Source organism: Daktulosphaira vitifoliae, unplaced genomic scaffold (genome assembly GCF_025091365.1).
Source record: "Daktulosphaira vitifoliae isolate Bord-2020 unplaced genomic scaffold, ASM2509136v1 Scaffold_4, whole genome shotgun sequence".
NCBI classification, from domain to species: domain Eukaryota; kingdom Metazoa; phylum Arthropoda; class Insecta; order Hemiptera; family Phylloxeridae; genus Daktulosphaira; species Daktulosphaira vitifoliae.
This window is the reverse complement of record NW_026099575.1, coordinates 1,500,236-1,521,156: the sequence shown is the minus strand read 5'-3', so window position 1 is coordinate 1,521,156 and position 20,921 is coordinate 1,500,236. Positions and strand designations below refer to the sequence as shown.

At 30.5% G+C, this 20,921-nt stretch overlaps 1 long non-coding RNA gene across 1 annotated transcript; it reads left to right on the top strand.

The window, feature by feature from the left end:
* Positions 1-10,376: 10,376 nt before the first annotated feature.
* Positions 10,377-14,528, top strand: LOC126903872 (uncharacterized). The gene is made up of 3 exons (XR_007703624.1): positions 10,377-13,641; positions 13,723-13,855; positions 13,919-14,528. It is a non-coding gene; the product is annotated as an uncharacterized LOC126903872 (long non-coding RNA).
* Positions 14,529-20,921: the final 6,393 nt, after the last annotated feature.

Sequence of the window (20,921 nt, the reverse complement as noted above, 5' to 3'; positions counted from 1 at the left end):
CATGTACAATAAAATGAAAAAAAAAATCCGACGACTTATCTTTTATGCGCAAATACTTGTCGTAGTTAAAAATTATGCAATTTTGGTGTTAAAATTTTCGATTTTATTTTTTCAACTTAAAATAAATTTGTGATAAATGTATGGATCAATACAATTTTTTTTTCATAACTACTTTATGTTTACTTTTTTCATATGACATACTTTTTTGGTGTGGTTTAAAAACATACGTATAAAATGTAGATCTTTTTCAATTTAACTTTTGAAAATGTTCCGGAAATATTCACAGTTTCATTTAATCTTAAATTAAAGCTTATATTATATAGTTTACTATGAAAAAAAAAATTCAAAATATGTATAGATATTATTTATTTTTATTTACATTTAAATTTATAACTATTACATTTATTTATATAATATAAAAATTATAATTATAATATTTTTATATGTAATTATTTATTTATATATTTTAATGTATGGGTCGGCCTGTTCCTAGTGAGTAGAAACGTATGTTTCGGCGCACAGGGTCCTGGGTTCAATTCCCCGGGTGCCAACGATATTTTTCTTTTTATTTTCTCGTTGATGTTGTCTAGTCTCTGGTGCAGGTCGGCCATAATATCAGTGCCGTATATCATTTGGCTAGCCGAAAACCATCTTTGACTCCCTAACGTGTAAAAGACGGCCACCACCCTCTATAGCAGTTCGTTAAGTTCGGAAATAGAAATTGATCTTATTTTTTCATTTATATAAATAAATGTAATGCCTATAAATTTTATTATTTATATGTAACATAATATAATAAATTATGTTCAATCATTATTTTTTTAATTGTATTATTTATTTTTATAATTTAAGTATACTTATTTATTCTAATTAATAAAACGTTTATCGAGCATTCATGGTTATCAAAAGTACACGTTTATTAAACTTTTACTGTTCATCGAACAATAAAATTTTTATCGTAAAATAATAGAACCCCTTTAACGATAAGTTACGTTCACGGAACAGTAGAAATTTAACCTTATATCTAATAAAACAATAGAATCCGTCCGTGACGGCCAAACGTTACAGCCGAACATGATGCCTACCGTGACCCTCAATTATCTTTTTTTTCGGACCTCTGTAAAGAAATTTCACTTCAAAAATAACATCTTCTTTTTCTTCTGCAGTATCCAATCTAATTGGTTTGCAGCAACTTCCATGTTTCTCATGTTTAATTTATGTGCAAATATAATGCGCAAACAGAAACCAATATACAATATTACACTAAATTACTTTTTTAAAGAAAACAGTCTACTATAAATTTCATAGCATATTATACTACTTAAATAAATACTGAAATTAAAGAACTCTAGTTTAAGAACAATTATCGTTGTTTTTTACCTAAGTCTAATTACCACTAATTGACTAGTAATTGTGGTGCGTACTAATTCTTAGTATATCATCTTAGTATGACATGAACATACCTTATTAAGTGAGCTGTTGTTAACGACACAATTAAGATTTCCAAGGTGAATTTGTTCAGTGAAAAACTCTATTTTATCACTAGTTTGTGCTGTTAATTATTTTATAACAAATTAATTGAATGAAATACTAGTAATACAATGATACACTTTTTAATTTACTAATTTAAAAACGATTTTACATCTGTTTTTTTAATGGGCTTATCACATCCTTTAAATTTAACCAAACAAATGTATATTTTATTTTTGGGCTAGTCTCAATTGTATACATTGAGAGTATTTACATAATCAATTAAAACAAAAAAAAACCAGCACAGTAGGGTCGGGGCATAGTTGGGTCCAGTATAGATGATACCTGACAGTGATTAAAATCACTATCATAAAAAACGCTTCGATGCAAATCTGTAGATAGTGTTTAATTAAAAAAAAAAATTTGTCAAAATAGTAGGACAAGTGAGAGCTGAGAAAATAAATTTTAACTACAAAAAAAAACCACATGGTAAAATAATATTAATATGAATTTCTTCTCACGAGAGGAGACTACAGTAATGGGATCCTTGATATTTATTGAAGATATTGAAACTAATGAGATAAAAATCAAATGAGTTAAACATTTTTTTTTAACTCAAAAAGAAAAAAATCAGTACTACATGCGTGAAAGACCCAAGTATTACCGTCTCAGAAACCATACGTCGCATACGTCATTTAATAAAAATGGAAATTTAGCTAGTTCAAATTTTAAAGTTATTTTTCTCGACTTCAAAGAAACAAAAAAATTTAAATATGTTTAACTTTTTATACTATGTTAATTAGATTGATATAATATTTATGAAAATCAGTATAATCCTCTTATAATAAAATAAAATACAAAACCAAGAATTTTAACACAAAAATAGAATATTTTTGAATACGGTTGCTATTTTCATCATGAAAACAAAATAAAGTCCAAATTTTTTTTTTTTAATATTAAAGTATATTACATAAGCTTTAATTTAAGATATCTATAAAAGTGTCAGTATTTCCGGAACACTTTCAAAAATTAAGTTGAAAAAGTTCTACTTTCTATATGTATTTTTATATTTTGAACCCCCCCCCCCTTTATTAAGGGAAATGGTCCGATTTAAAAAAAAATATGTCAAATTAAAGAGGTATATAAATATTATTTCGCATAAAAAAATTGTATTGATCCATACATTTTTCAAAAAGTTATAGCTTTATAAAGTTAAAAGTATAAAAAAGAATTTTTTTACAGAAATCGTATTTTTTTTAAAGATAACTGTGAAATCTGTTTTCACCATAAAGATAAAATTAAGTCCGAAATTTTTTTTTTCCATGATAAGGTATATTAAATTAGCTCTAATTTAAGATATATATATAAGTGTCAGTATTTCCGGAACATTTTCAAAAGTTAAGTTAAAAAAGTTAATTTTATGTGACAAAGTTGTTATTTTGAATCCCCCCCTGTGGACTGGTAAAGGGTCAAATTTATAAAAAAATACATCAAATTGTAGATAAATATATTATGCATCTATAAAAAAAAATTATATTGATTTGTTCATTTTTGAAAAAGTTATAGCAGTTTTAAGTAAAAAAAATTTAAAAAATAAGCGACTTTTAAATTTGTAATTTTTTTGGAGGTTCCCCCATTTACGGGAACGAGGGAATTTTTTTCAACTTTTGAGGATAATGTCTTTGACTGATACGATTTGTGAACTTTTGACGTATTGTTGAAAGAATCGGTTTAGTGAGAGCGAGAAAAAGTGGTAACAAACACAAAAAAGAACACATCATAGTAAAACCAATACCTTCTCAGCTTCGCATCGAAGCTAAAAATAAAATTGACACTCCTATAAGAAATAAGGGGTAACTATAAAAGATATCAAAACAACTAACTAACGAAACACAACAAAGAATTTCACAATAAAATTATTATTGAAGAGAAATCAAGAGACTAGCGTTAAAAGGATCATGTATCAATAGCATGTATCATGTATAGCAATATCTATACTCAATGGTAATATACAAAGGGTTCGTTTAATAATTCAATTATCTACAATATTTAAAATTATTAAAATATTGTAGATAATAGGAATATGTTTTTAGCTTTTTAGTTAAATTTTTAAATGTGTAAGTCACCAAATTTATTTTTCATTATTATTTAATTTGTATAAAGAACTTTCTTTCTGTTATTTGACTTAAAATTGCTAGTAATTTAATTGAGACAATTTGTTTTTGCACTATAAAAATATTCAAAAGTCTTCATTTACAATTTTTTTTTTGATTTACTCTCCTAAATAATTACTAAAACTGACATTTATTTTTGGAAAAATAGACACAAATATTTCTAAATTTATCAATTATTATATATTTTTATTTGTCCATTCCTAATACCTAATAAGTGTGTCAACATTTTTTTTTTCATAATAAATTATACTTCAGTAAATACTTCAGTCATTATTTTAAACTATTATTATATTATTAAAAAGTGTTGATAATAAGGTACTCTCGAGTGATGATGATGTGAAGAAAAAGGTGGAAAGAATATTTTGAAAAATTACTGAATGAGAAGTACCCAAAAGACACATTAGAGGATATCTCGTGGAATGAGGGACTGGTAGATTTAATTAGTGAGAAAGAGGTATGGGACGCTGTGGCATCAATGAAAAAGAATAAAGCAGTGGGGCCAGATGAAGTGTCAGTAGAAGTATGGAAAATATTAGACGGTGTTGGCATAAGGTAGTTGAAGGAAACTTTTAAATAAAATCTTATTAGAAGGGAAAATTCCAAATAAATGGAGAAATAATATTGTGGTGTCGATATTTAAAGGTAAAGGTGACGTAAAGGAGTGTGGAAATTATAGACTTAGATTATAAAATTATGAGTCACAGTATGAAAATTTGGGAAAAATAATAGATAAGAGAATAAGAAATGAGACATCGGTATCTAAAAACCAGTTTGGATTTATGCCTGGTAAGTCAACAATGGAGCCATTATTTTGAGTGAGGCAACTAATAGAAAAGTTTAGGGAAAAGAAGAATAAGCTTTGTATGGTATTTATAGATTTGGAGAAAGCGTATGATAGAGTATCGAGAGAGGTTTTAAAGTGGTCATTAATGAGAAAAGGAGTCCCGAAAAGGTACATTAATATAATAGAAGATATGTATGATGGCACTTGTACTAGGGTAAAAAGCATAAGAGGAGTAATAGAAGGTTTTCGGGTAAGAGTAGAAGTGCACCAAGATTCTGCTTTAAGTCCTTACTTATTCTCTATAGTGATGTATGAAATTACTAGAGGAATACAAGGAGAGGTGCCGTGGTACATGTTGTTTGCTGACGATATAGTGTTAATAAAAGAAAATAGGTAGGAAATTAATCAAAGGCCAGAAGTATGGAGATCAGCTCTTAATGAAAAGGGTTTAAGACTAAGTATAAGTAAAACAGAGTATATAGAGTACGAGTTTGACAAAGGAGAACACGAGGTAGGTGAAATGAGAAGGTCAGTGACAATAGGCGAGGACGTGATTGGAGAGCCGGAGAGTTTTAAGTATTTAGGGTCAGTTGTGCAAAAGAGAGGTGGTATTGACTAGGATGTAAGGCACATGATTAAATGCGAATGAGTAAAGTGGAGAGAAACGTCTGGTGTGTTATGCAATAAAAGAATTCTAATGAGACTGAAAATTAAATTCTACGATACTGTAGTGAGGGCAGCTATACGTATGGTTCATAGTGTTGGGTGGTTGATAAAAAAGTAGAGCTGAGAATGAGTGTAGCAGAGATGAGAATGATTAGATGGATGAGTGGAGTGACTAGAAAAGATAGAATAAGGAACGAGCATAAAAGAGAGAGTATAAGGTGTAGCGTCAATTGTAAATAAGATGAAAGAAAATAGACTTAGATGGTTTGGTCATGTTATGAGGAGAGAAGAATCGGAAGCTGTAAGAACAATTATAGAAATGAATGTTAAAGGAAGAAGAGATAGAGGAAGACTAAAAAAAAGAAATGGAGGGATGCTATTGAAGCGATATGAGGACAGCTAATGTGAGTGTAGAAGATGTGGGAGATCGTGTCAAGTAGAAGTTAAGGATAAGGGTGGCTGACTCCAAGTAGTTGGGATTAAGGCGAGGAAGAAGAAGAAGATTATAGACCAGTCATTTTCACAGTTATATTATTTTTATTTTATAGTCTAATTATATGTATATTTAAAAAATAGAGGTAACACGCTTGTAAAATATAAGGGATGAATTAAAAAAGTAATTTATAACTGAAAAATCAAGAAATATATGAAACTGAACTATACCAAAAGTAATATTCCTGAAATTATTATTATTTTGTAAATAATTAAGACACCCCTTATGACTTTTTCATGCAATTGATTTTTTCGTTTTAATTTTTTGTCTTTTTAATATTAAACATTTAGTTTCATTTAATAGTTCCTATTGTATTGATATCAAATCATAAATTTTGCCTGAATTACGAAATATATTATATTTGACTATTATATCTCATATTCCTGTGTAAAATTATGATTTGATATTTATTGGTAATATTTTACTCTCAATAGACACACAAAACAATAATTTATATAATAATAATAATACATGCAAAATAAAAAATAAATTAAATAATTGAGTTTATCATGAAGAAACTATGTTATTATAATTTTACAGTAAAAATGAAATAATTTTTACCCCTTTTAAATATAATCATTGATGCTAATATATTTACTTAATATTTTTTTTTTTTCTTCAATAAATATTAATATTTGTTGGTTTCTGTTCAACATCTTTTCTATTTCATTTTTCAATATGAATAAGCTCATCTTTTTTTCTTCTAACTTGTTTTTAAAAATCTCTATTAACAATAAACATAAATATATGAACACAGGGATACAATTATTTTAAATTACAATGTATAAGAGGATAAAATTTTAAATAAAATTAAAACTATACAAAAATATTTTTAATTTAAAAACTAAAAAATATTAAACTCAAAAGCCACAAAAAATTACTGAAACGTCGCGGATACGTATTTTGGAAACAATGTTACTATTATCAACGCTAAACACATACTGACACCTCGACTAGAAAAAAACTCAAGTGATCAATTTTTATTATAAATATTTTACTATAATTATATCAATATGTTGTAATGTAATAAAATAATGTTGTGTATAAAGTCACAGGTAAATATATTCAAAAAATGCGCGTTGTACATTTGTAGATTCAGTGTTACACATATACACACAGATTTTATTTAGTAAGTCAATGAATTGTTCTACAACTTATGTTTCCCTTATCCTAAATACTACTATATTTATCCACGGGCAACTAACGCTATCGCTACACTGTCCACTTCCCACTCCCAGGTGATAACAAACCGGCTTGGTAGATGGGAAATAGTATGGTTATGTTCAAAAAAAAGTACATAACTTGGTCAATATCATTATAGTCATCACGTTACTATCAACTTCTAAGATGGAGTGGGACGTTTTCAATTTGTCTTGGTAATAGTAATGTCACCGCATCAAAATCAAAATGATCTTTTAGGATACCTCAACAATTGTATAGTAATACAATATTTTTTTTTACACTATGTGCTCATTTAAAATTATTTATTTTATCTTTTATTTTGGTTAACTGACCACGTGGTCTGGTTATTATTTTGTTAGTTAATTACTATATATTTTAACTATTTTTATCTTCAGAAATGGTCAATTTCCATTATTTTTTTCCATTCCGTTTTCGTGAGCTGATAGGTCCTCTAGATCGCCTAAGAAAGGCAAATAGCACTCTGCACACCCTCTCCCAGAGCAAGACATAGGACCAGAAGCGAGAATCTTTGGAGTTCCGACTAGAGTTCACGTTCCGAGTCGGGTCCGTGGTAGACCTGATATTGGAGAGCCGGGAGACGTGGAGGCTCATCCAGGCGTTCACCGAATCTGTCCTGAAAAAGAAGGAAGAAGCAAAATGCCTGAGACAGAAGCAGCCACGCTTTCTGGCTCCATAACATCAGGTCCACTTTACTACTTTTTCCTCAAAAATTAATTTTACGACTATAATTTTCTCACTTTGCCTAACTACTTTTACTACTTTACTTTTCTTCTCCTCATTCATTATAATCCACACACCATTCTTTGTATTGGTCTTGCCTGAGTATATTATTTTATAAGCCTCACCAATTTCCCTCGTTTTCCACTTAGTTTCCTGCTCACAACAAATATCAACTTTTCACCTCTTCAATACTTGTACTAATTCTTTACCTTTATCAGTTAATGTTCCAATATTTTACGTACCTACTCTTATATGATATCAGGCAAGAGTTGAGTGATGACGTCCCTACACCGTTGACACTACAAACGTTGGGTAAGCCTGTACACATGGCTGGTGAAGCAGCTAAAACACGTTGTACGGCTGGTATCAAACGGTTTATTCTTTAGACCTTCTTCATCTCTCACTACTTTAATTTCTCTTACCTGATGACCCCGCTTATATCCAAAATGGGACCATTTGCCTAAGTTCTGTTTAAAATATAACTTTACTTTTTCGTTGATATAAAACAATAATTTACTTTATTATATAATCTCTCATAAATAACTGAGGTACACGATTCCCTGTGTCTCTTTTATGTAATTAAAACTCACGTAAGGAACTAGGGACAGTATTTGGGCAGACATCGGGTAACTTCCGATTCTTGGTTTTGACCAAGATCCACAAGTATTAAGCAAACCCTAACAATTGTCTTTACTTTTATGTTTTAAAAATATTATTAAATAATTTATTTTTTGAACATTTGATAATTTCATTTTCGTATCCTTTTGAATACCTAGTGTCTTATTATTTTTTGTAGCTTGTGAACGGCATAAAATAAAAAAAAAACTTAGGGAGCTAAAATTTTATATTCTTCTCACAAAAAGATATTTTTTATTTTACAATATATATAATTTTTGAAAAGTGTGTGAGGGGATAATGGCATTAAGGACAGAAGAAGTTAAACGTTCTAGACCCTATTTGAAGCTTTAATTCTTAATCAGCGAAAATGATGTAAACACGCCTATAATTATTACGTTTGCAAGAAAAAGGGAAATTAAGTATAAATAACTATAGTATTCATGTTAAATTATTTTATTTTATTACTTTTTTTTTCCTTTTCAAATAAAAGTCTATTTAGTTTTGACTTGTATTCAGTTATTTCTCGCTCTTTACTTTTATAATTATTGTGCACTTCATTAAGTTTGATAAACATATACTTTATTATTTTTACGATTTCATCATGTGTTAGCTTAAATAAAGAACCTAAATAACATAATTAAATTAATTATATTGTATAATAAATATTTATTAACATTTTTATTCAAAATAATTTAAAGGAAAAATAGGTAATTAAGGAAAGAAAGGTACATAAATTAAAGTTTAAAAATGTTCATTAATTATTACTAGATTAATATTCTAATTAGCATTTTGAGAGAATTCTGAATGCGCCTTGTAATTTTATCGAAGCCTACTAAAAAATTAAGAAAATTTAAACAGAAATATTTTTATTAAGGTGTAAAATTAAGTTAGATCCATCAAATATTTTATTCAAATTATTCCTATGATTATTTGTTTTACCTTATTATATGGGCTATAAAGACTAATTTGGATTATGCTATTATCCAATTGATTATATTATAATCCAATAAAGACAACTTCTGCAGATTATAAATAGGTTTCTTAACGTGTTAGTCTCTATGATGTTTGTAATGCTTATTTGCTTACTAGTTTTAAACGATTCACAGCAATTTAACTCACAAGAAATTTTTGTATATGTGAATTTGTTAGATAATTCATTGATAATATCTATAAAAAAATTTTCTTTGTAAAAAATCATGTTTAATGAAAAATGTATTTCTATAAGCTATTATATCCTCTCATTTAAATTAACACTATTTATATTTTTGTTTAATTACTATGGTTATATAAATTAAAATTGACATCAATTGTACATAACGCCTTATATGTCTTTTAATGCCTTGTATTATTTTGTATGATAGATTATGATAGAGTAATAATTCAAATACATAAAATAAAAATGGTTTTATAACCAGGATCCTTGTATCAACTGTAATCTTGCAAATCTGTAAATAGAGTTTGATTTGAGGTATAACTTGGTGGATCAACTTTGCGTAAAGCGATCGTATGATCCGGCTTATCAGTGACGCATAGCGACATTTTATTGACCAATATATCAAAAACTTAACTTTACTTCAAATAAATCGTTGGTTTTACGTTTAATGATGAAATAACATTTGACTTATTGGGCACATTTTTATTTTTTTGTTAATACTACATATCAGAATAAGTTACAATTTTGCCGGCTGGTAACAAAAATACCCTCTTACATGAGCTTAATGCTCAATTTCAGGTTGTGGATACAGGTTTGTGACTGTTCACTTTAATTGCTCATCGGTTGGCAAACGCATTGAGACTACTCGTACAATATTATGCATGTTTAAGTATACTTCTGTTTCGAATTTGTTCCATAAATTTTTCAGTCTGCACAATTTTGAAACATAGTAATTCTGCTCTTTTTAACTCTGTGCTAGATAACCATTCTGTTTTCTTTGCATATTATTTCTTTAGTGAAGAGCATTCGCAGTAAATCTAACGATCCGTGACTAAATACTAAACCTATCTATCAAACTATTCTGAGATAATATTGAATTCAAGGCTAGCTTGTTTTTCTTTCTTTCTGGAATCTCAATCAGTTTATCCTTTTCATTCTTTTGCCAGGTTACTTCATTTTTCTGTAAATAGAATTGGTCACTTCATCAAATTTGAGAGACTAACGTTGAGACACATTCACAGTAGTATAGAAATAGTGTGTTCTAGAGAACAAAAGATGCCGCCATGATAATTAGTGACAAGCGTCATCTATAAGCAATAATTAAGAATGTTAATGGTAATTAAAGAGTTAATTAATGTCAATCGATATAGGTAAAGTCGTAAATCAAGTGTGTAATGATTAAAATTTCGATATTAATTTGGGTTGATGGAGGGTAGGTTGTCAGCTATAGATAAGTCATTGTTGGTGTGGCGTATACAGCAACGCGTGCCCCTCGACCAGCAACATCACAGATGTTACGTCATACAAATGCCCTTTTATGTCGATTATATCCCATACAATAATGTTAAAGAATCTCCCCCTGCCTACATCCTACCCTGATAATTGTACATCAAACAGTTGCACGATATATTGCATAATCGATGTCCGTCGACGTAGACGGAGTATAAGTCATAGGTCGTGTAACCGCCCTGATGACAGCGGCGTAAATCGCCATAGTTTCCACCTCTTTAGTGCGATAATAATACGATGCACGCCGTCGGGGTAGCAGTAAGCTTATCCCTACAGTGTGCATTGTATCAAGTATGATATATCAAAATTAACCCTACAGTATAGCCAGTTATTTTAATTTTAGATAAAAATTGTACGTAACATTTTGATTTTGTGTAATTTATTAATAAAAACTGAATATATTTATTATTTATTTATTTGTTTGGATTATGACACAGCGGGCGGTCGGCCATATAGCATACATGAAATATAAGTTTTTTTTGACGAAAAAAGTTTTAGTTAATTTTTTCTTAGGATAGATAAACATTAAAAATTTGTTTTGCCGCTTTAAAATATGTTTAACTAAATATTTTCATCGAAGAAGTTTTATTCTCCAATCCCCCTTCCTTAAAACATTCATGCGCTTAATAGTCAATAGCTCTAGACAAAATATATTGTTACTATATTCCTACTGTTACTTTAAAGTATATTCTTTTAATTTAACTTTTAGAACCCCACATTTTAGATTCGATGCGAAGCTGAGAAGGTATTACTTTAACATGATGTGTTAATTTTTTTTTGTGTCTGTCACTAGTAGGGTAATTCTAAGCCCTCTCCGCTTCATCCACCCCCACCACAACACCGTAGTGATGGGGAAGAGGGGGGAGTAAATCCAACGTAAACTAACATATTGCAATGGGAGGGGCAATGACGAAAGCCAACGTAAACTAACCTAAGAAGAACCTCTCCTCTTCCACCATGTCTTACGATTGGGGTGGGGGAATGAAACTTAAGGTAATCTAACTTAATAGGAAAGTTGGGGGGGGGATGAAACACGACGTAAACTAACACAAATTGTCACGCGCCTAAATTATGCTCGGCCATATAGTATATACATAATATCGGTTATTTGACGAAAAAAAAAAATGCATTTTCCAGGTAAGCTATACGGTTACGGTGAAAAATATAAATTTTAAATGTCGAATCCGCTATTTTGATATGCGACATGCATATATTTAGATAAATTATGTACGGAAAATGTTAATTTTACCTAATTTGTAAAAAAAATTAGTTCGAAACATTGTATTGTAACATTGTATATATATATTTTGTCTGAATTATTACTGGTATCCCTCCCATTGTTATAAATCATTTCTGTATTTAACAACTGTAATTAATTATTTTTAATAAAATAATAGCTTCGACTGGACGGATTGCATTCTTCATCCATCAACACATTAGAGACGGCAGACGGTCATAATTTTTACAAAGGCGTCTGTTTTAAATCCTAATGACATATATGTCTAAACATTTCACTTTAAGACTGAATGTTTTCACGCTATTATAAATAACGATTCAATTTATCAACTAATTGTCTTGGATAGCGTTTATAAAATTTAATGTAAGTGCTGTATAACATGTAGAAACTTGAATATTTTTTTTTCAGACCACTTGATATACTTTAGTCATTTTGCTCACGATATACGATGTACTTGTGCGATTAATGACCGCGCACCACCAACATTGGTACAGCGGTTAATACAGTAACAATCCGTATTTATAAAGACATCAATAAAGATTATATTCACTCTTTGACTAAGCGTTATTAACGGCTCGTTAACATATTGCTTAAAAATATTCGGTTAAACGTAAGCAAGTACTAGTATTTATTTTTTATTTAAATTTAAAATCGAATAACAATGGCTGATGTTAATTTTACTGGTGCTGCACAAGGTAAGTTTTTTTGATTGAATATTTCGATATTTTCGATACACAAATTGTTTTATACACATTATATCATAGCCACCTCTTCCGCGACTGTTCCACACCATCATTCAGTTAAACGTAGGGCTAACAACAGTAGGGTAGAATCGAAAAGGTTGCGTATACAATTGCCGGACGCGAAAAATTTCATCGAGATTGATTCCGCATTGAAGCGAGGAGCCGTTTGGTTTTATCGGAAAAACGTGGAAAATTGACAATCGCATAGGTATCTATACTTTTTTTTTTATCTTTGAATTGACACCAGGGAGGAGTACTGCCTTTGCTTTGCTTTCCCCCGAGATGCCAACGTTTATTTATTTTAAAAACACCAATTTTATTTGCTATGTTCTTAATCTATTCTAATACTAAACATTCATTATTTTATCTTAATTCTACTGTACATTATTTCATCTATTTACAATATTACACATTTGAGCCCTGCTCCCGGATCTGTCCATTTATCTTCTTAGGTCGTCTATCCAGACCGCCACCTTCAAGTCACGTACCCTGCCTCCGCCTTTCCTCGCACTCTTTTGTCACCAGTATGTTCTCCACGTATGTCCTTACCAGATCCCATTCCTGTCTGCTCCTCAGCATGATTCGCACAATGCTCTCCGGCGTGACTTGTGCATTCAGGTATGCTTCCAAAGTCATAAGCTCTCTACACCAGCATTCACACTGGAAAAACGTGTGTTCTGCAGTGTCGAATTGGGCCCCACAGGACACGCACTCCGGACTGGCCACTCTCTTATACTTGTAGAGGTAGGTCTGAAAATATCCATGACCCGATAAGAACTGAGCCATGTGGAAATCGACCGTTCCGTGGTTACGTTCCACAACCTTTACAAGGTTGTACAAACCTTTACGAGTGGGCTATGAGTCAGCCCATGCCGTACGGTGGCTTCCGGTGGTATGAAGGAGCAGATCCTCTGGCCGACCTCCAATTGCTTTCGGACAATGGTAATACGGGACGAATATATGAAGTGGACGTATCGTATCCAGAAGAGCTGCATGACGAGCACAACGACTTGCCGTTCTTGCCTGGCAACGATGTACCACCGGGTTCCAAGGAGACCAAACTCATGGCCACTTTGAAACCCAAACAACGGTACGTCGTACACTATGTCAACTTGAAACAGGCGATCGCACACGGACTATTAGCTATGATATTAATATGTTTGTCATACAGGTGCACCGCGTTTTAGAGTTTCAACAAAGTGCTTGGTTGAAACCGTACATTGAGTTGAACACTGAAATGCGGAAACAGGCAGCAAATGCTTTTGAAATAGCGTTTTTCAAATTAATGAATAATGCCGTCTTTGGTAAGTGCACGTTCAATGCTAAAGCAGTTGTGGGTTATTCGATAAATATTTATATTTTATAAGGAAAACCATGGAGAACATGTGGAAACGTATCCGCATTGAACTAATCTCCAGGTCCGAACGTCTAAGCAAGCTCGTAAACCAACCAACCTTCAACGACTGTATCAAATTAGCTACCTGTATTTGTAAACCCTTGTGTATTATATATGTATATTAACTCAAAAATTTGAAACTTTAAATGTTTATATTTAATAAACAAATAAAAGTATATTAAAAATTCAAATGCATTCTACAATTAAATTAAAAACTCAAACATTTTATTAAATTCAAAATATGTACTCACATTTAAAAAAAAAAAGTTGACACCCTTACTAGGCATAAGGGATGAACTTAAAAAGTTTTACATAGTTAATAATTCAAGAATAATGTGTAACTAAGGATAATAAAAAAAAAAATGTTTATTGTAATTATTATTATTTTGTAAGTAATTGAGGGGTTATGATAAAAAAATCACTCTGTATACAATGTATTTTATGGTTGCATTTTTCATGTGAATTTTATTAAATAATGCGATTTTTGTTTATATTACTCAGTTATCTCAAAAAAGGTCTCACTGCATTTAATGAGATAGTAAACAATTATTATGTATCATTGATGCGCTGTAAGTTGCCTTGAAATTATTTGAAAATGCATTTTATAAATGAATATAAAAAAGTAAATGTGAAAATATGATAACATAAATATACATAACAATTTTTAATAATAAAATTTAATGATCAATTAGTAATTGATATAGTTTATATTATATTGCACATAGATAATAGTAGTATTTAAAATAATTTTCAATATTTAACTAACAATTTTTGTTTGTAAATTTCAATCATTTTTTTAAACTAATTTATGTTTTGTGTAACAACATAATTAATTGTAATAATATTTATTATAATAAATATATTTTTTTTATGTTCCTAAGTCAATTAGAAAATCTTACTCAAACTGGGGGGCCTTAGTTCCCCTATTTCCGATTATAGCTACTTCTATGAATAATTGATTTGTTTAATAAATTTTTTAATTAAAACGATTTTAATTCAAAATTATATTTTAGGTAAATATGTTTGTCTAAAAGGCAAGTGTAAGGGTCAAACCTTTCTTTTGTTATTTATGACCGTCCGTTCGACCCACCGTTCGCTAACGGACGGTTCCTGTCATCCGTCGAGAACGAACGTTTTTTATTGTTCTAAACGGTAGTCCGTTCGATGTTTCATATGTTCCGAACGTGTTCACGAACAACGTTCGCTATATGAACCTACATAAAATAAAATCTGAACGTACAAGTTCGTGAACAGACGATTCAAAAATAGACCCCCAGGTCTGGGTTTTTCACCGCTTGCACCGGTATCATTCCGATTGTTCAATGCTTACGCACGTTATTGTAGTCGTGCAACAGCGCAGACAACCGATTCACCCATTTGTACGAGACACGTGCACTTAAGTCACGCCGCACTGCGTTTTTCAGCGTGCGGTTAAAACGTTCCACTAGACACGCTTTCATCGTGGAATAAGTGGAGTAATGATCAGACCCGTATTAAAAAATTTGGCACCCCGGGTATATAATTTATACCCCCCCCCTCATCACCACAATAAATAATAATAATAATATAACACTATTTATTTCGTTCATAATTGATTCTTTAATATTAAAATCCAAAAAATCCAACTTAATAATTAATAAATGAGAATTATTTAATACTTTTTTTAATTAACAAATTATAACATAATTAAAAATACAATTTTCTTTTTTTTTAAGTATTTTTTTCCTTGCTTGATTATTGGCAAATTCTTCAATTATGTCGCTATAATTAATCTGATGAGTTAATTGAGATTCAATATTACAAATTTCCAGTGCATTTAGTCTGTCTGTGGATATATTTGACCATAGATATGTTTTTATACGTCTAAGTGTTGAAAATGACCGTTCTGAGATACAATTGGTCGCTGGAGTACAAAGAAACATACGTAATGCTATACTTACATATGGAAAAATATCCTCTAACTCATGTTTCTTCATCATGGTACTCATATAAATTATACTTTTAGGATGATATTTTATATTTTGTAGATGACTTTGGAAATGGATACACTCATTTACAAAAGTTTCATCTAAATCACTTTTGTATATCAAGTATAAATTTTCAGCTTATACATATCAGCTATACATACATATATTCCGATGTTTTCATTGTATAAAGTTTTAAAAAGAAACTGTACTTAGTTATTACATTATCATATGCCAACTTTCTAGTTGTTAATTCTTTAATTATAGAGTCACAAATTACTTAATATGTATTGACTTTGAATTCTAAATCACTAGGCAAATTAACTTCTTCTAGATCAACTATTTCATCATTTTCACGGATCAAGATTATACTATATATATACTACGTATCTTAGTTTGTAGCAGTAATACAGCTATATAAACAGTAGTTCATAACATTTTTCTAAAATACAAATTACAAAAATATTAAATAAAATGCAATTATTTTTTTTTTTATTACATTTTTAAAATAAATTTTGCTAAAATATTTTGCCACCCCGGGCATAAGCCTACCCGTACCACCCCCTAAATACGGCCCTAGTAATGATTGATTGCGTATTGTGACATCAGTTTTTGAAATTGTTTATTGTAAAATTCTTTACCATTGTCCGTTTGCAAAAGCTTAGGATGACGACCATGTTTCAGTATTCCGTTCATGGCTGCGGTAACTTCGTTGGCCGTTTTATTTTTCAACGGGATGGCCCACGCGTATTNCGTATTTTGAAAATCCATCGACACACGTTAAAATCCGCGCACGGGTATACGTCCTGCGGGCCTGCCGGTGGAGTTCGTTAACAATGTTCTTATTCATAACGCCGCTGGTACCTGTTAAATGTAACCGGCTTCCTGCAGCTCTTCCAATATAGAAAAGATTTCCGGTGAAACTCCAGTGTTGCCAGACGACCGGACTGATATCAATAAACGTAAACGTTCCACAAGCTCGTTGAGGTCGTCCCAGTACATGTAATCTTTTTTCTTGTTGTTCAATCTCAATTGTAGACCCGCACCGATAATGGATGTGTCACTGATGTTGCTGCTGCTGCTTTCAAACAACGGTAAGGAATTGTTTGGGTTACCACNCGGTAAGGAATTGTTTGCGTTACCACCATCACCGTTATCAAACAATGGTTTAATGGTGTTTACATACTTTTGCCCACCTTTATTCAATGTTCCGTCTTTATTTAAATGCACACTAGTTTTGCCGAGAATCGTTTTTTACGCATGCAAATCCGATTCGGAGTAAACACCAGGGTTTTTCGAAAACAGTAAATCCACAAGACCCATAGTCAGTGGGAATTTTTCATCTAAAACATTAATTGTTCCTCTATTGAGAAAGATATTGTCGGCTTCACCTAATGTCATTGTTCCATCTGGTGATACCTTTGGTCCATACATTTTATCTCTGTTGGGGTTCATTGACCATTGATACATGTACTGATGGAAAAACCCGTCATCGTGTTCCACAGTGTATATATCATCGTTTAAACTCTTGATAGTTTGCTGTAATTGTTCTTGTTGTTGTTNATTGTTGTTTTGCTGTTGTTGCTGTTGCTGTGACGCAATTTTATCTAATGGTTTAATGATTGGCGCCAACTGACGTTTTACGCGAGTCAACGAATCCACTTCGCCACGACGCAATTCTGTGTACTTTTTTCGAACATTTTCCCGGGCTTCAGTCAACATTTTCAGCAATATTTCCTTATCGGCACTTATATTGTAACAAATGTGTCAAACTTGTATCTGTATCGACCGTCGTCCCGCGCAAAGTCCATACAAATCACTGCGAATCCGTACCGATCCTTGTTCCAACACTCTTTGCAAAACTCTATGAATTCTCCAAATTTCATATCGCAACACACGTATTCATCGTACGCGTGCCGTAGATTAACTTCATCCTGCCGGAACAACACCACCACATTTGTGTTGTCACGTAACATTTGTCACGTCAAAAGGTTAGCAGCGTAAATGACAACAGTGCGCGATTGCGGATCGGTTTGTTGACGTTGTCACTTTGACAACGAGATAAAGACTACGGTATCATTGACAGCGGGACTTCGTCGGCCGTGCGGCACTTACTGGACTTTGCACCGCGGCGTAAAACGACGCGTGGCCGTCTCAATCACAATAAAAATTTGTTATATATATATATATATAATTGATGACACGCGCGCGTCTACGGGTTGGAAAATATTGTTGTCTACAAGTGGTGAGCGGGGTGGGGTGACTGCATTACGACCGTCTAGTCTCAAGGCCGTAGACACGTGCCGCGTGGAAAGTTACAAACATCCCACAACTCACAACTCGCAACAAACAACCCACAACATACAAGTGAAACTAATATAAGCGTGTTAATGAATGAATCAAAATGTTTTATTTTTTATATTGAAACCTTAGATATTTTCATTTCATTTCATATACATTTTTTGATAATCTGACACTTTATCTACCCTGAGGGGGATTCAAAATAGCAACTTTTACAAAACTCAACTTAACGTTTGAAAATGTTTCGGAAAAACTGCATCCTTTAAAAATATGTCAAATTAAAGCTTATATTACGTACTATGAATTAAAAAAATAAAAATTTGTCCCGACGACTTATCTTCTACGTGCAAACGGTTGCCACAGTTAAAAAAATGCTATTTTTGTGTTAAAATTTTCAATTTTCGATTTTTAATTTTCAACTTTAAATTGCTATAACTTTTTGAAAAATGTATAGATCAACACAAATTTTTATTTCTCAATATATTAAGGGATATATATATCCCTTTTATCCGACATACTTTTATTTTAAATCGAGCTATTTCCACTTATACAGGAGGCATGCAAAGCTTAGAACATACGTATAAAAAGTGGAACTTATTAAACTTAACTTTTGAAAATGTTTTGGAATAACTGCGTTCTTTAAACATATGTCAAATTAAAGCTTATGTTACGTATTATAAATTAAAAAAAAAATTCTCCTGACGACTTGCAATGACTGTCAAAATTGAACAAAAAATGTAATTTTCGTGTAAAAATGTTATTTTGGTATTTAAAACTGCCATAACTTTTTAAAATATTAAAAAATTAAAATAATGTATTTTTATATTGAAACCTTAGATATTTTCCTTTCATTTGATATGCATTTTTTGATAATCCGACCCTTTATCTACCCACAGGAGGGATGACGATTTATCTTCTACTTGCAAATCATTGACATCATTAAATAGAAAATTTTATGACAATTAAAAAAATTGTATCGTTAGGATCAATATGTAGTCAGAAAGTTTTATAATTACTATTTATTGTAAATTTATAAGAAAAGCTCAATATTTTTTTGCATTTTTATGGTAATAGATAACTTAAATAGAAGTAATAGTAATAATTTCCTAGGAACTTTTGTTGTTTGAAAAGATTCTACAATTGAAATATTGAGAACTTAATTAATTTTAATGATTTACTTTAACTAAATGAACCAATCAAAACAAAGTTGTTAAAAAGATTTACTCAATTGAGCGTATTATAAAATTTGATTATATTTGTAAAAATCAATTGTTAATTCAGGAGAAAAAACAATCATTTTTTTTAGAAATGATTTATATAGCAACATGTTACAAAAAAATTTGTAATATTATAGTCTAGTAATAGCACACAAATAGAGTAAAAAAATTATTAAATTACAAAGTAAAATGATTTAATTTTGTAGTTGAAACCTATCATATCAAACTTAATTCGTCAATAAATACTTTGAAAACATTAGAAATTAATGATTTTAATTGTCTTTATGGAGACGATGGAATAACTAACTGTTTAATTGATAAATTAGAATTATTTTTTCAATTTTTGAGGGTAATATCTTCAACTAGATACAAATTGTAGTCATTTGACGTATCGTTGAAAAAAGTAGGTCAAGTTAGAGCAGAGAAAATAAATGATAGTCACAAAAATATATCTTCTCAGCTTTGCATCGAAGCTAAAACTTAAAATATAGTAAAATAATTTTAATACGAATAAGAAATTTCTTCTTACAAGGGGCGACTAAAGTGATGGGATCCTTGATCTTTATTGAAGTTATTGAATATAAATGAGATAAATACAAACGAGTTAAAAATTTATACTAACTAAAAAAGAATTAAGAAACAATGCAAAAAATTCATTGCCATACGCGGGTTGGAACCTCGTACCCCAAGCGTGTAAAAAATAAGCTTTATCAACTCGGCAACCGTATGTTGTTACAGTCGAATGAAAAAATTGGCTATTTAAGCTAAATCAAATTTCAAAATTATTTTTCTCGACTTAAAAGAAGCAAACAAATTTAAATAAGTTTAACTTTCTGTGCTATATTAATTTTAATTTATATAATATTTATGAAAATCTGTACTCCCCTTGTCAGGTATTTTAAAATAAAATAAAAAACGAAACCTAGAATTTTAACACAAAAATAGCAAAATTTTGAATACGGTAGTCATTTTTACCATGAAGACAAACCCAGAGGTCAAATTTTTTTTTTTCAAATTAAAGTATTTTACATAAGCTTTAATTTAAGATATATATAAAAGCATCAGTCTTTCCGGAATACTTTCAAAAATTAAGTTGAAAAAGTTGTCATTTTGAATCCCTTTCTGTGGGCAGGGAAAGGGTCAAATATATAAAATGATAGGTAAATATCTAAGGTATCTATAAATAAAAAATGATAGTGATTCGGTCATTTTTAAAAGTTATGGCAATTTTAAGTAAAAAAAAATGAAAAAATATCGAAAATTAGCGATTTTTTAATTTTGAATTTTTTGGGGGATTTTACCCGTTTACGGGGAACGAGGGATTTTTTTTCAATTTTTGAGGGTAATGTCTTCAACTAGATACGATTTGTGATCTTTTGACATATTTTTCACCAAAATCGGTTCAGTGAGAGCTGAGATTGAGCGTATACAGACACAAAAAAATAACACATCATAGTAAAATTATTACCTTCTCAGCTTCGCATCGAAGCTA